This window comes from Antechinus flavipes, chromosome 3 (assembly GCF_016432865.1).
Source record: "Antechinus flavipes isolate AdamAnt ecotype Samford, QLD, Australia chromosome 3, AdamAnt_v2, whole genome shotgun sequence".
Lineage (NCBI taxonomy): Eukaryota > Metazoa > Chordata > Mammalia > Dasyuromorphia > Dasyuridae > Antechinus > Antechinus flavipes.
The window spans coordinates 200122751-200138920 of NC_067400.1; the positions used below are offsets into that span (position 1 = coordinate 200122751).

The window sequence follows — 16170 nt, forward strand, 5'->3', positions numbered from 1 at the left end:
CTCTCCTGCCCGCCTACACGCCACGTGGGGCCGCTGAGGCTGCCAAGGACCTAGGGACCCTGTGGCACATGCTGCCTTGGGCAGGAAGTAAGAGGGAGGAAAAAGGAAGGGAGCTAAAGAAAAAAACGGAGCCATTTATTTTTCTTCTTTTCTTCTCCTCTAGGGGAAGAGGAGAGATAAAGTGTAAGGTTAGGAGAACAAAATTTTAATTGCCAAATTTAAACAAATTAAGGGTTATTAACATGAATGTTGCAAGAATGAAAAGAATACGCTTGGTCTCAAAGAAGAAATGCACTCTTGAATGATATTCGATTGGGAGGTGTATGGGTGTGAAATGGACAAAAGACTGGCCCCCTCATCCCTGAGTCAAGGGGCCTCAGCCTTATAAGAAAATGGAGCTATTTTGAATATTTTGAAAATGAGATTAAACTAAATTAAGGGAAGTGTTATGTTCAAACAGAATGCTTGCCTAACAATGTCAGACACCCTATTAGCTTCCCAGCATCCCCTTTCTCGAAGGAGAATCCACAAGGCAGAATAAGAATTGCTTATAAGCCTGTCTCTATTTGGGTTCCAGCCGGTACTCTACTGAGAGTCCCACCCGGCGAGTAAATAAACAATAAATGATTTCTAAATTGTAAAATACCTTGACTGTCCTGAATTTTATTGCCTGGGCTATTTCAGGTGGTCCACTTTTCAGTATTAGATATTTTTCTTTGCATTGATCGGTTTTCCTAAGGTTCCCTCCTTTTAAACAATTCTTTGTTACAATAAAAAAGAATGGATTTGAGAGTGGGGACTACAGGGGAAATTTTAGGCGTTGAGAAAATATAAAATGTAAACACAAATTAAACTTGTTTAAAAAGGGATTTAAACTTTTTTTTTAGCAAAGGGAAGCCTCGCCCCTTTTGCTCCTGCCCCCATCTGTAGGGATCGTGTCGAGAGGGAGGATTAGGCGGAGGCTGTAGCCTCTGCCAGAGCTGGGGTTTGAAGTCTTGGAGCGCGCCACCGCAGGTGAGAGCTCCAGGCTTCAGTCTCCGCCTCCGGAATTCCAAACTGAGAGCTCGGAGGAGGGAGTGCGCCTGCGCACCCAAGAGATTGGGCGGGGTGGGGGAAGGGGGAGAAAAAGGGAGGAAAGGCCACTCTCCCATCCCCCACGCAATGGGGCAAGGAGGTTGGCCCACGTAACCTAGGGAAGAACCCAGGTTGCGTCAGGAGCTGGGGGATTCGCTGGGAGGAAGCGGGCCTTCCGGGTCTAGGGGCCGGGCTCAGAACTAAGGACGTGAAATATAGGAGTGGGAGGCGTGGCTTCTGACATCTTCATAAAGGAAGTAACTAGAAGTAGCTTTCAGTGCGACGGTTCCATAGTGTAGTGGTTATCACGTCTGCTTTACACGCAGAAGGTCCTGGGTTCGAGCCCCAGTGGAACCAACTCGACAGTTTTTCTTTGTTCCTTAACCCTCCGTTGCACTTTGTCTTCTCTCGCTCAATTCACTTTTTCGCCTTCTAATTGGATAACCTAGAACCAGTTTCTCCCGCCCCCAAAAGCCTTCCCCAAAGTCATTTCCTTGGAGGCTGCCGCTCAAATTGAGGCAGATCTCGGCCCAGTAAAGTACCCTGGCCCACTTTGCTAAGGGATTGAGGCCTAGTGCAGTTGGCCCCTGGGAAGAGGTCAAACCCCGGTCATTTATTTCCAGGGCTTTTCACACTGGGCACGCGCGTTAAAAAAAAAAAAAAAAAAAAAAAAAAGCTATTTCTTCCCATAGCCTCGATAATGTGAAAGGAAAGAATCAAGGAAAGGGAAAAAAAATCAGCACCCCCCTGAACATTAGATAGTATTTGTCTGCTGAATTGAATTGAAAGTCCCTAAAATGAGTGAGCTCTTAGGCTCTCTAGGCCTCAGCATCCCCATCTGTAAAATGGGTATTTATAATAATAGCAGCTACACCATTTATTAGTCGTCAGGATCATAAGACCTTATTGAGCTTTAAAAATGTTAGCTATTTTATTATTTATTATTCTAAAGTTGAGAGGTTAATGATTCAAAGTCAGTAAGCATAATGAAATTCAGATAAAAGAATCACATTAAATGACTGACACTATTATAAGTGGAGAAGATTATCAGGTATCTCCCCTGTTACCCAGGCTTTCTTTTCCCGGCAGGATTACAGATGGAGAGCTGGAAGAAACCTAAGCTAAACCCCTGATTTCACAATTCTGAAAACAGGCCCAAATAGCTTAAGTCATTTGTCCAAGGTCAGCAAGGCAAGTAAAGTGGAGGAGCCAGTATTCAATCTGAAAAACTGTCTTTTCGTTTTTTTTATTTTATTTATTTTATTTCATTTTATTTTTATTCCAAAATGAAAAAACAACAAAAAAAATGAACATTCCTGTATACATTTGTAGAACAGAATGAAAGGATTATACATGAAATGGTGACTATTATGGAAAGGTTGCTTTTCTTTTTAAATATATATTTCAATAGGTAACTTCAAATCTATCCCGCTTGTCTTTAATTTTTTACTAATATTCCTTCTGATCTCTTTTCTTTTGGGGGAGCTGTGAAGGAACTCCTCCCCTAACTATTCTCCCAGTGAAAAAAGAAAACAAAACCCTGGCAACCAATAGAATGTAATAATTACATAATGCAAATTCCCATCTAGTTTTTGTCCAAAAACATGTCTTTTTCTGCATTTTGGATCTATTAACCTGTCCAAAGGCTGATTATAGATCCTCCCACGTCTGGATTGGTCAATTCATTAATCAAATGAACTTTAATCTTCTGACTCCAAATCCAAGATTCTTAAGTCATAATCAGAAGAAGTAATTTTAACATCTATGAGACCAACTTCTTATATGTAACAATAAACACATTCAGGAGAGATCTTAGAGATTATCTATTTAAAGCCCTCAGTTTTTAGTCAATAAGGAATTTATTAAATCAGATGGTAAATATTAAGTGCCTACTAGTGTCAAGCATTGTGCCAATGTTGGGAATACAAAAAAAGATAAATATAGACAGTCCTTGTTCTAGAGGATCTCACAGTCTATTGATTGGGAGTGAGGAAGAGAGACAACATGGAAAAATTTTATTCAATCAAACTATATATAGGATAAATTGTAGATAGTTAAAGCTCAGGCCCGAAAGTAAGAGGGACTGGGTAAGGCTTCCTTTCCCTAATTTTGCCTAAAATACAACTACAAATCAACAAGCATTTACTAATCACTCTCTTTGTATCAGTAACTATGCTAAACTCTAGATTAGTCATATTGTCTGATCAGAAAAATGAAATGTTACTAATGGAAATAAGCATACTATAATCTTTTTTTTTTTTGGCTGAGGTGATTGGGGTTAAGTGACTTCCTTGAGTCATATAGCTAGGGCACCATAAGTGTCTGAAGACATATTTGAACTCAAGTCCTCCTGACTTCTGGGCTGGTGCTCTATCCACTGTGCCACCTAGCTGCCCCAGTATACTACAGTCTTGAACCTTATGCTGCTACCCTGTGCCAGAAAAAGTAATTTTATTTTTGACAATAAATAGTTAGAGGGGAAGGGGGAGAGCTGATAATGAAATTCATGAATGCTAGTACAAAATTATAGAATCATAAAGCTGGAAATTATTGTAAATAATATTTAGCCCAATACCCTTGTCTTGCAGATAAGAGAGTTAAGACCTTAGGAAGAAGACTGAATTCTTGGCTCAAACCCACAGGTTTGAACCCAGGTCTCCTGCCCAGATATATATTGCTTTTCCATGAAGTTTAATTTTTGAGGACATCGCATGGGAATTGAGGTCAGAAAGAAGGGAGAATCTATATTTACATACAAATATACATAGGACTGAAAATACCAGTTCGTTGTCTTTGAAAAGAGTTTGAGCATGAGAGGAATGCCACAGGACTAGAAGTAAGAAAATATGGAAGAGAAGGAAGAAGAAGAGAGGAAGGAGAAGAAGAACAAGAACTACCCAGTCTTTAATTTGGTTCTTCAATGTATGGAACAATGAGACAAATAAAGCAAGTAACAAGCATTTACAACATTTACATTTGACTAAGTGCCAAGTATGGTACTAAATACCAGAGAGGCAAATACAAACATTAAAAAAAAAAAAAAAAAAAAAAAAGTCCTAGTCCAAAAGGAGCTTACATTCTAATGAGAAAAGAAAGGGGGTGTGCAAGGAAGAGAACATGCCTGCCTAGGGGCTTAATAATGAAGTCTACTGAGCAAGTATGGCACTTTTTCATTAATCACCAAAACTATGTTACATGGAAAATAAGTTAGTGATATCTTATTGTAAACAGTTATAATAATCTTGGGGTTTGTTAAAATCTCTCCCAGATTTAGAGGTAAAAAGTCACATTTGTGAAAGGCTCAGAAATAATAATGTTTTTTTTTTTTTTAAATCCCATAGAGACAGATCTTCTGCAGATCTAATTTTCTTTTTTATGATTTTGTGTTCATAGTACATGACAATCAATTTTTATTGTTTAATATTTCAACTGAATTTACCCTACTATTTTACCTAGAAACTAGGGAGGGAGGGAGAATTAAGTTTTGAAACATCAGAGTAAGAAGGACCTGAAGCTCATTTTACAGATGATGTTAGGGAATAATCTATACATATAACAATTCCCTAACAATAATGTCAGGGAATAGCCTATACATATTTCCTAACATTATTTAACTCCTAAAATATACTATCCTTTCCAATTCCTTCACTCTTTAAAAAATTACATCCAATATCCTGTGATTAGAGTGTTGTGTCTCCTCAGATCTTTATAGTTGCTTCTCACTAGCTTAAATAAAAGTTTCTATCTAATATAATGGATTGTTAACATACTAACTGTGCTTATTAATTAACTAATATAATTAAGTTGGCCTAACAAGTAGGAGTTTGAGAGAAATTCCCCTATCTTCAGTGCTGGCTAAATTTTAGCTAAAGTTGGGAAAAAAGCAATGGACGTTGGTCCTCTTCTTCCAATAAATAATCCCAGTCCCTGGAGGGCCTCATATAATGTAGGAGCCAGAATTCACACAACCTTTACTCATTCAAGTGAGAGAAGAATATATAGCCATAGCTATATTAGGATTTAGAATTATCAGGAAGTGGGGAAAATCCAGAGAAATGAGAGAACCCTCTTTCCTTTGCCAGGAGCAAGGAATGGAAATGCATTGTAATGTATCTCCATGCCTCCTATATTATTTGTTAAATCAAACATTTAAAAAATACTTATTATAGGTCCAACATTTGCTTAAGCCCTTGTGGTTACAAAGAAAAGCAAAAACTATCTTTACCCTCAAGAAACTTACATTCTACTAGAGAAAATAAGATCAAACAGTGAGTAAGCCAAAATAACAAGGTGCTAAGAGTACAACAAGAAAAAGAATAAGTAAAAAAGACTGGAAAAATAGGAAAAGGCCAGATTGTCAAGAGCTTTAAATACCAAATAGAGGAGTATGGATTTAATCTTAGAGATGTTTGGATGGAAGAAGATATATACTTGCCTCACACAGTCCACTTGTCTACTACCTGATCAAGGAAAGGGTTCCCTAGGCCAAGATTTGTATAAAGAGGTGAGGCAGGTTTAAAACCAGCAGTAAAATCTATTCTTCCCCAGAGTTCATGTCAGATTAGATTATTTCTCCAGAGTATCAAGAATCCCAGGGTCTTTGTGGAATTAAGAAACATTTTCTTTTTTTTTTTTTAAATTAATTAATTTATTTATTTTAATATCTTTTTATTGATAGAACGCATGCCAGGGTAATTTTTTACAGCATTATCCCTTGCATTCATTTCTGTTCCGATTTTTCCCCTCCCTCCCTCCACCCCTTCCCCCAGATGGCAAGCAGTCCTTTACATGTTGGATAGGTTACAGTATATCCTGGATACAATATATTTGTGCAGAACCGAACAGTTTTCTTGTTGCACAGGGAGAATTGAATTCAGAAGGTATAAATAACCCGGGAAGAAAAACAAAAATGCAAGCAGTTTATATTCATTTCCCAGTGTTCTTTCTCTGGGTGTCGCTGCTTTTGTCCATCTTTGATCAATTAAGGCTCTCTTTATCGAAGAAACATTTTCAAAGTGACATCTAAGCTCTTAAAGCAATTTTTTGGATAAAGGATACTATGGAAAACACTCAGATTTTGCAAGCAAACAGCATCAAATATCTAATTTATTTATATACATATATCAGATCTCAATAGATCGATCATAAGACCCTTAAGGAAAAGAACTTTCATTTTTATCTGTCTTTTTCCAGTGTTTGGCACTAGTAGGTACTTAATTAATGTTTGTTGATTGCTGCTGTTGTTGACTTGGGCACAATACTTTGTACAAAATGCACAATGATTACTATGTGTGAATTCTTTGCACACATATAGTTATCACTTAATAAATGCTTTGGTCATTCATTCATCAAAGTTGAGCCTAATCATGATATTAATTCTATCATAAGCATGAAAAAGAAATCTAAAAGACCTATAAAATCTGGCCCTATAGCTTCACACAGTATCCTTGTGCTTCTAAATTATAGATTGCCAGAGCCAATATTCTCTTCTCTAATTCTTCATAACCATCCAGGATGGCTCTCTCCCTTCAGCGTTCTTATTCCATTTAATCCTACCCTTTCATTGGGTTCTCAGGAACCCTATTCAGATGTTAATGAACTATTTTTCCTTTGAGATATGTGCCTTCTAGAAATTAGTTTTTATGTTCTTTTTCTTTGTTTATATAATACATGTGTGTGTTTATATGTGTATAATCTGTATGTGTGTGAATGTGTGTGTGTGTGTGATTTCTTCCCAAGTTTATTAAGAGTGGGGACTTAAGATATATACTTCGAAGAAAAAAAGTCTTGAAAAACTCATATTCTAGAAATTCTTATAACTTTTTCCCCTTTTAAATGTAACAATTCAAAAATTGTTGAAAGCAAAATGTACCTCATCTCAAAATGGCCTTCATGAATTTCAATTCAGACATTGCAGGCATTTATTTTGTGCTTGCATATCCAGCACTGACCATAATGCCTGCCATATAGAGAGCATTTAATAAATATCTATTGAACTAAAATTGACTGGAGTTCAATATAGTTACTAACAAGTACATTTAGCAGAAAAGACATGTAATTCGGGCCTCACTAATCTCACCTCAATTAACTCTGCTAAGAATTGCTGCTACTGAGGACAGTAACTCTGTAGGATAGCTTCACTTGGCAAAGTGAACCATAAGTACTCACCGAAATAAGATGCTTATGAAGACAAATGCCCAAGTTAATCTTCTCCCTGTTTGGAAAGCTCTCCACATCACTAAGTGAGGAGCTACTCTAGGAAAACACAGGAAAAATGCAATTCAAGATAGAAACCATCTTACTCTTTCTTCTTTTCGGCTATGAAGGTATGGTAGGCCTTCTTTTATTTGGACACTCTTTTAGTTGTGAGTGGTTATTTCTTCTGTCATGTACATTTTCCTTAATAACTCATCAATTTTCAATGTCTTGGGTGTTGTACCTTTATGATGTCTGTGTAGCTTATTCTAAAACCATTGGAATTTAGGAAAAGTGAAGAAAAGGAAGATTCTCATAGTTGTGTTAAATATTCACAAATAGCACTAAAGAATAAGATTTGAACTTTTATTTTTTCTGACTTATTATAGGTTTATTCAAAGTACTGTTGCCTTTGTACTCTAATAATGAAAGTAAACAATAGTAGTAGCTTATGCTATATATGGACATCAGATTTACAAACCACTTTCCATACATTTTCTCATTTTTCACAGATTCAGAGATTTTCCAGTGAAGAACCAAAGAGACAAGATATTTGTGTATATGCATGTCTGTATGATATTATCAAGGGACATGCACTTAACAGAGGAAAGTGCTTAATAAATACTTGTTCTCTTCCCTCTGTCCACTACACATTGGTATCCTATAGCAGTATAAAAATCTAATCTTGAGCTTTGTGCTTGGGCACACAATAAGAGCAAAAATTGTTGGTTTTATTAAAATAAGAAAAGTTCAGATCTGAGATTTCCTTGTAAACACAATACTCCTAAAAGGAAATCCAATTGATTTAATTGATTACTTACTCAGTAGCCTGTTATGGACTCAGCTTTAACTAGATTCAGTGGTGAATGCAAAATAAGACTAAGACAAGAATAATGCCCTTGGGGAGTTTATAGTCCAATTAGAGACAATCCTGACACATTTTATTTTAAAGTAGAACATACATTTTCTAATGGTGAACCACCAATGGATGCCTGAAAATGCATCCTCAAAGTTGTAATTAATGTGCCCTGAGCTCTCTGTTAGTCTTTCACTTCTTGTTTTCTTTTTGTCCAGTGATGAAATATGGTGAGTAGTCATTCATTCTTTACTCAGTAACATAGACAAGGGGGCAGCTAGATAGTACAGTGGATAGAACACCAGCCTTGAAGTCAGGAGGACCTGAGTTCAAATCTAGTCTCAGACACTTAACACTTCCTAGCTGTGTGACCCTGGGCAGGTCACTTAACCCCAATTGCCTCAGCAAATTAACTAAATAAAAAGTAACATAGACAAAACTGTTCATTTGTGTTTGGATCAGGTAAGTGTGAACTGTTAGTATTATTTAATGAAATTTCTTGCCCAAAATCACAATGGCAATCAAGAAAAGGACTCTAAGACAGATCCTTTAACTCCCAAACTAGCCCTCAAGAAGGAAGGAGGGAGAGAAATAAGGAGGGAGGAAGAGAAAGAGAAAATAAATCATCTGTTAAAAACCTATGAAGTGTCAGACATTGTGCTGAACACATTACAAATATTATCTCATTTGGAACTCACAATAGCCCTGAGAAATAGGTGTTATTATTATCCTTATTTTACAGTTGAGGAAACTGAGGCAAACTGAAATTAAATGATTTGCCCAGGGTCACACAGAGAGTAAATGTCTGAGGCTGGATTTGAATTCAAGTCTTCTCAATATCTCAAAATCCATTGTTCTATCTAGCTGCCTCACAGACATGAAGATTGTATTTTCAGATATGTGACTGTAATAAGTTTTCTTAATATGTCACATTTCTCTCTCAGTAGTCTCCCTGAATTACACTTTTGGGTAAGTAAGTCACCTAGCCTTTGTTAAACCATATGTTAGACCTGTGAAGAGCTAGGAAAGTACCATACATATCCTTAAAAAGATATGTAATGTGGGGAGAATAATGGGCAGCATTAGTCCTGGAAGAAAGCTTTATAGTCAGATTCAACCCTTCTATGCACCTAGTTAAGTTCCTATAGTCTCCAGCTTTAAAATGCATGATCCTTGAGGGGATGTTTTTCTTGTATTGACAAGCTTCCCCAACTGTTTTTAATTGAAAAAAAAAAAAGTGCACTGGAATTTTCTTTCCCAAGGAAAACTTTTTCATTCTCTTCTCCTCCCCTTCTGTCCCCCCTGTCCCTCCCCCCCCCCCCCCCCGCCTCTAATTATTCCTGTGATTAGATCACGTGATGTATAAAAAAACCAACCGGCCAAATAACACAGACACCCCAGGAGCTGGCTATTTTATATGACAGCACTGTCTGGGAAGCCCTTACTTTTTCCTTCTTTCTCCTTCCATAAATCCAAAGCCTAGAGCTTTCTAACCCTTGATTGTTTGCAGAAAAATTGGGGAGGAAGAAGAAAAAGGAATTTTCCTTAAAACAACTCAAGGAGGCAGACTCATGACATTTTAAAGCTAGCAGGGGAGTTAACTGTGACTTAATCTAAAACTCTTCATTTAACAAACAAGGAAACAGTCACCAGCTTTACTTTTTCCTTCAGAGCTATCTGGGTCCAGTGACAATTAGGATGACTGGAGGTAGCCTTGGATACTTTGGAAGACATTGGCCTTTTTTAAGCTAAGGTCTTTAACCAGCCTCATTTTGAGACAACACTCATTCAGTGATAAAAGGCTAGGTAAGAACTGAGGCAAAGAATGGCTTCTTTTACCTAGTCAAAAAAAAAAAAAAAAAATCCAGTATGGGAGAGAAAGATCAATAGGGTTTATGACCAAAACATAAACAATTTCTATTTACATTTACTCTGAGTCAATCCATGACTAACTGTGGTTTGGCTTAGGACCTATTGTTGGCTAATCAATGAGAGCCAGAATGATTTGGATTTAAGGCCTGTTCCTTGAGAAAGAATTCTAGCTAGTAAACACCAAGAATCTTGGGAGGTTTCAGCAAACAAAATTTATATTCCTTTGGGCAGAGCAACCCCAGGTAAGGGTATGAGAAAGCAAGCAAGGAAGGAAGGAAAGGAGGGAGAGAGGGAGGAAGAAAGAAAAGAAGGAAGGGAGCAAGGAAGGAAGGAAGGAAAGGAGGAAGGAAGGAAGAAAAGAAAGGGAAGAGAGGAAGGGAAAGAGGAAGAAAGGGAAGGAGGGAAGGAGGGAAGGGAGAGAGGAAAGAAGGGAAGGAGAGAGGAAGGGAGGGTAGAGAAGAAGGAAGGGAAGAAGGAAGGGAGGAAGGAAGGGAGGGAGAAAAGGAGGAAAGGAAGAAGGGTGAAGTATTTCATCCAGTTGACCAATTCAGTTGGGTTCCCAGTGGAACAGCTAGCAGATGGAAGAATCACAAATCTTGAAGTATTAGGAAAGGTCTATGGCAATTGATTTAATTATCAGACAGGTAGTTTGTAGGATATAACAGTGTGTTATCTCACTTCATATAAATAGTTTCCCTTTGTTTTCCAGCCAAAGTAATATATCATTTCTAATTATGGGATATGTGGGTTGTTTTTTTTTTTTTTTTTTTATGGGAGTGTTAATTAGTTTGGGGAAGAGGAAACATTTTGGCATTACCTGAGCAAGAAAAAAAGGATATTATCCAATATTATACATATGATGTGTTGACTAATCATTGTAATATAACATTTTCATTTGAAGTTTTATAAAACATTATACAGGAAACAATACAAATTGAATAGTAGTAATACAAACCAGAGAAAAGCAAATCATTCTCTGTAGCCCAAAAGATTTGAATCCCAAATGTTTATAAGAATTACTTAAATTCTATTTAAATAATACATAGAATCCCATCATAATCAAAATTCATTTATTTCCTTTGAGATTCATGTCTCATTGTACTTCTAAAATTCACATCTTAATCTTAACCATTGATCTGGAGCTGGAATCTTCAGAAACTATCTCATGAACTGCCTTATTTCACAGATGAAGAAGCTCAAGTCTATAATGAACAGAAAGGAAAAGAAAACCAAAATGTTAATATCTTAAATTTTTTGATAATCCCTAGGTATAAAGGCTGTAGGAATGAAACCTTGGTAACCAAGAAGAGGAGAGAAAAGTATCTTTAAAATAAAAAATAGAAACAAAACACGATATAATGTGAATCCTAAACTAACATTCTCAGAAATTACTAGCCCATCCTGTTCCTTTATCAATTATAATTCCCAGACTGTCTTGTTAAACATAGAATGATGAGAAGTTGGAGCCTCATCCAGATTTTTATTGTTACTTCACGGTAAATTCAGGTTTCCTAGATTATCTTTAAGACAGTCAATACATATCTTTTATTTCCCCCTGCTCCTCTGAGATTTAAAAAATTATTTTCCCAAGAGCAAACTGCTCATTCCTTTATTATTCTGTGTTGTATTTGCTCAAGTCTGTGAAGCTATTAGTGTAAAATAAAATTGCAAATCTTTGTAACCTGTGATGGCGATCTGCCTTGATTTCTTCAGGTTGATTGATGACTGAACTATAATCAAATTTATTATACTATATAATATTATTTTACAATTATGCTCTCCCAAATCTATTCATATTACCACCCCCAGTACCTGTTTTAACTACTGCAAATAAACACAAATATATCTTTTTTTAATATAATGAGATGACTTACAATAGGACATTTGGGGACAGATGGGGATCTCAGCCAAATGAAATAAATTTGAATATTTGAGGTAGAGCTAAATTAGGGCAAGTGGGATGAATGAAAACTGGAGAGAAGTCTCTGGCGAGTTCCTTTTCTCATTCAATAGTTTAGATTTGCCACTCATATTTATTCAATTTCATCTCTTTCTGCTTTGGTTTACCCATTTTCTGGCCACTCTTTTCACTGCATGCCTTTTATACATCATAAATATTTATCATGCCAGCTGAGAGATAAGTTTATGATTTGACATTTGTTTCTATACACTCTTTGAAAAAAGAATAGACATGCTATAGAGAGTTGAGCTCATATTTCTTTGAATAAAATCCTCTTTGCATGTTTGGAAGATACATTTTGTTTTACAGAATGGAAAAATAATTAGCATGTTTGACATTAGATTCTGGCTTTAGCCTCTACATTTCTGGATTAAAAGAGAGGGGCAAGATTTGAAGAGTTAAGAAGGCAGGATAGCTGACTTGTGTCATCTTGTGCCCTTGCACTCGCCCACTCTAAATTCAAGAGAAAGTCAATTGTTGAAGTGTTAGTTCATCTGTTGGTATCTCTCTCTCCAGCTGCTCATCAGAGAAGGCATATTGGGATAAGTAATAAATGAAAATAGAAACTTCTAATAGCAAAGTGATCTCAAAGCTTATAAAGATTAAATTCTCTTTAAAACACCTCTAAAATAAGCTCCCAGTAGATCCTGCTGTTTGTGTTTGCCTGCCTTCCATGAAAAGAGTAGGTCTTTCAATCTTTCAAATCTTTCAAAGATTTTAGAGGTTTCTTTTAACCATTTTTTTTCAACTTGCTTTCTCAGTAAATAAGTTTAGATGACATAATTTCCATAATCAAATTGAACAATGAAGCAACAAGCATTAATATTATTATTTTAATTTGATATCAATGTCAGATAATATTAACCAATTTACTATTGATGTTTATTGATATTATCCATTTGATTAGTATTTAACATATGATTATTTACTAGATGTTGTACTAGGGATACAAATACAAAAAATAATCATTCTTTACCTTCCCTCAAGAAACTTAGACTGTAATACTTAGATACAATTTATACAGGACTATACGTGGAGCCAAATCAAATTGATTCAGGAGAGTAGATTGTTAAATTTTCAGTGTAAGCATTGCTAAATCTTGGAAATCACAGCTTGATTAAACTTAAAGGTATGTTTTGGATACTTTTTTTTTTTTTAATAAAAGAACTGATTTTTAAAACATTTACCAGCACATGCTTTCTATTAGAATGTAAATTCCTTGAGGTCAGGGTCCCCCAACCACACTTTTGAGAACTTCTTTAGATTGAGATAGCTGGGTCTTAGCTGATTCCTCTTAGTTAATTTTACCTTTTTACTATTCCAGGAGCTGGAGTAATATTAACTAGTATAATTTTAGAAATTTTTAGAATTTTTTTTTTTTTTTAGAAATGGAAAGATTGACAGGAAGGTAGAAAGCAGGGCTCATGGCAAAATTCTGGACTGGGTGGGCTATGGGGTCTTAGGGAATGGCAGGATGGGAGCTGGAGCAAAGGCTGGGGCTGAAGACATAAAATATGTATGTATATATACATATATACACATGTATACATATATGAAGGAGATAATAATTATAAGGCACTTAACACAATGCCTGGCACACAGTAAGCACTGTACATATTGCTGGTAGTGATAATGATTTCAAGCCCAATCATTTATCAAAATTAGTTTTCTTCCCAGCTCTTTCCCTGAAAAAAAAACATAAAATACTTGAGTCCTTCTTGCACTAGAAGGCCTCTAGTCAAATATTCAAGCACCTAGAGCATTAATTGAAAGGGAAATTGAGACCTAGTTTATTTTGGATACTATTGAGCTTAACTCTGATTATGCAATATTGTGAACTGTGATAGCTATGTCTTATGTAATTAAATCTTTTGTCTTCTGTTTATTTTCCAATTCAGAATATAATTTGATGTCTATTTTTTTTTTCATGGAAAATGGATGCAGAACTTGTATGTACATATACTTACATTTCTTTAGGATATTTTAAAACGTGGAAACAAAGAATATCTGAAATGTTTGTTAAAAACAGTTTTGTCATTTTGAAATGATCTTTAAAAAAAACTTCATCCTTTTCTTCCTACGGTTTTTTAACGCATAAAAAAAAGGATGATATTTTTCAATGAAAGTTACAATGGACAAGAAGTTAGGGTAAAAAAGGGCCAGATTAGGTATTCTTTTTGCCTCAAAAGGTTGAAAATAGTGTATTGTTTACAAATTCTGGATAAACAAACATCCTTCATAAAAGGTCCCTTTTCCTTCAAGCTCACTCCAAACATTGCCAGAGGAGGGGGACCTCTCCTTTTGTGACATCTCAACCATACAGGGATTGCTTCTGATTAGCAACTTTCAAATTTTTTTGGCCTCAGGACCCCTTTTCACTCTCAGAAATTATTGAGAACTCCCATACAAAGTTTTTGTTTATGTGAATAATATCCATTGATATTTACCATGTTGTTGTTATTATTATTATATTTACCATCCTATTATTAGAAAACTATTTTTAACCTTGTGAACTCTTTAAAAATGTCTGGGAGGGCTCTCAGGGGTCCCTGGACCACATTTAGAGAACTGTCACTTTAGGTGATAGTGACAGCTGGGGTTCAGCTGATTACTCTTAGCTAATATGTCAAAGTTGAACAAATGGGAGGCTCAGAGTTTCATAATAGACTCAAGAGATTTTCAGATCTAGGTTACCTGTGTGAACCTTTTAATCCTTCATCTGTTCAAAAGTTAAGTCTCTTGCTAGTCCAGTTTCACTGCCACAGGTCACTGCATGACCATATAGACCTATTCTTAGCTGTCTTCTAAAGGTGGGCTTTGGAGTAACACTGGCTATTCATTTCATGCTTGGATTTCATATTACCCTGGGCTTTGAGAAATTTAACATTAACAAGAAGAGCTTATTATCAATGTGTGGAAAGATGAAGAACTTATAGATTAAGCACATATTGATTAGAGACTGTTAGTTAAAGTAGATCATGCCTAAAGGCCCCAGTCACGTGATTTTAGATAAGGCCTGGACTGCATTCCATTGTCCAAAGAAGAGATTGCAAGCAGAAGCTGTATATCACTTTGTCTACTGCATTCCACTGACCAAATAGGGGAATAAAGGTATATGTGACATATAGAGGGTGGGATTTTGGAGGTTCTTTGTTTGAAACATATAAAAGCTGTGAAGATTTTCAAGGGAGTGGCTCTCTACTGCTGTGAATTTGGCTCACAGACCAGGATGGGGTCCGTTTCTCGAGATTCTAATAAGTAATTCTACTTTCTATGAGTGATCTCTGTAGCAGTCACTTTGGGGAGGTCTTTTTGTCCCAAACAGGTGGGGGCTCTCCGGGATGGGGTCTTTTGGGGAGATGGCTGTGTGTACCCTGGACAGGGACAGGCACCCACGGAATAGTTTTCTCCATGGTTTTTGGCTCTGGGCGTGCAGCCTCCCTCTCTCTTAGACAGTGGCCCCGAGGCAAAGGTACTCAGTGGAAAGCAGAATTGAAGACTGAAGAAGGAAGTAGAGTACTGATGGCCAGCAATGCAGTCTGGAAGACTTACATTGTCTAATTCGAATTGTGTAATTCAAGGTATGCTTTCAGGAATAAGTCTGGAAGTCCATTGGCTGGATCGGGGGACCTTTAGGGATTAGCCCTTCTAAATTTGTTTTTGGTGGGGACTGCTGTAGACCCCAAGGAAAGGACTCCCTGAATAGGCTCTTGGATGACTGTGAGCATGAGGGTGACCTCCACTGGTCATGGGATAGAAGCAGTCCAAGAATTTGTCAGGATAGTAGCTAGGTATAAAAGGATAAAAGGATATGTAAAAGGTGAAAATAGAGCTCTGCATCTGTCTGTGTGTGTATGTTTGTTTGTTTTGTGTTACGTGTTAAAAAGTTAGCAAACTCCTAAGAGATATTTTTTTGCAGGCTTAGAAAAATATCAGGCTGAATTGTTGGAAGTTGGAATTCATTCAGAATAGTAATTCTTTCAGAGTGCTTCAGAATGTATTGGTCTTAAATCATGGAGTATCTAGGCATTCTTTGTGAAGGCAGAGAGATGCACTAAAGGGGCTTGGAAGTTTAAAAAAGCTTTGTTTGGATTCTGGAAGCAAAGAATGTTCAAGGTGAAACAAACTTCTCCAGGGGAGTCCTGGGAAAAGCCCCTAGTCTGTTTTGTTGATTTAAAAGCTCTCTGCTTATCATCTGGGGGAGGGGAAAAAT

General features: G+C 36.5%; 1 non-coding gene across 1 annotated transcript; it reads left to right on the top strand.

The window, feature by feature from the left end:
* Positions 1 to 1358: 1358 nt before the first annotated feature.
* TRNAV-UAC (transfer RNA valine (anticodon UAC)) lies at positions 1359 to 1431 on the top strand. The gene has a single exon. It is a non-coding gene; the product is annotated as a tRNA-Val (tRNA).
* Positions 1432 to 16170: the final 14739 nt, after the last annotated feature.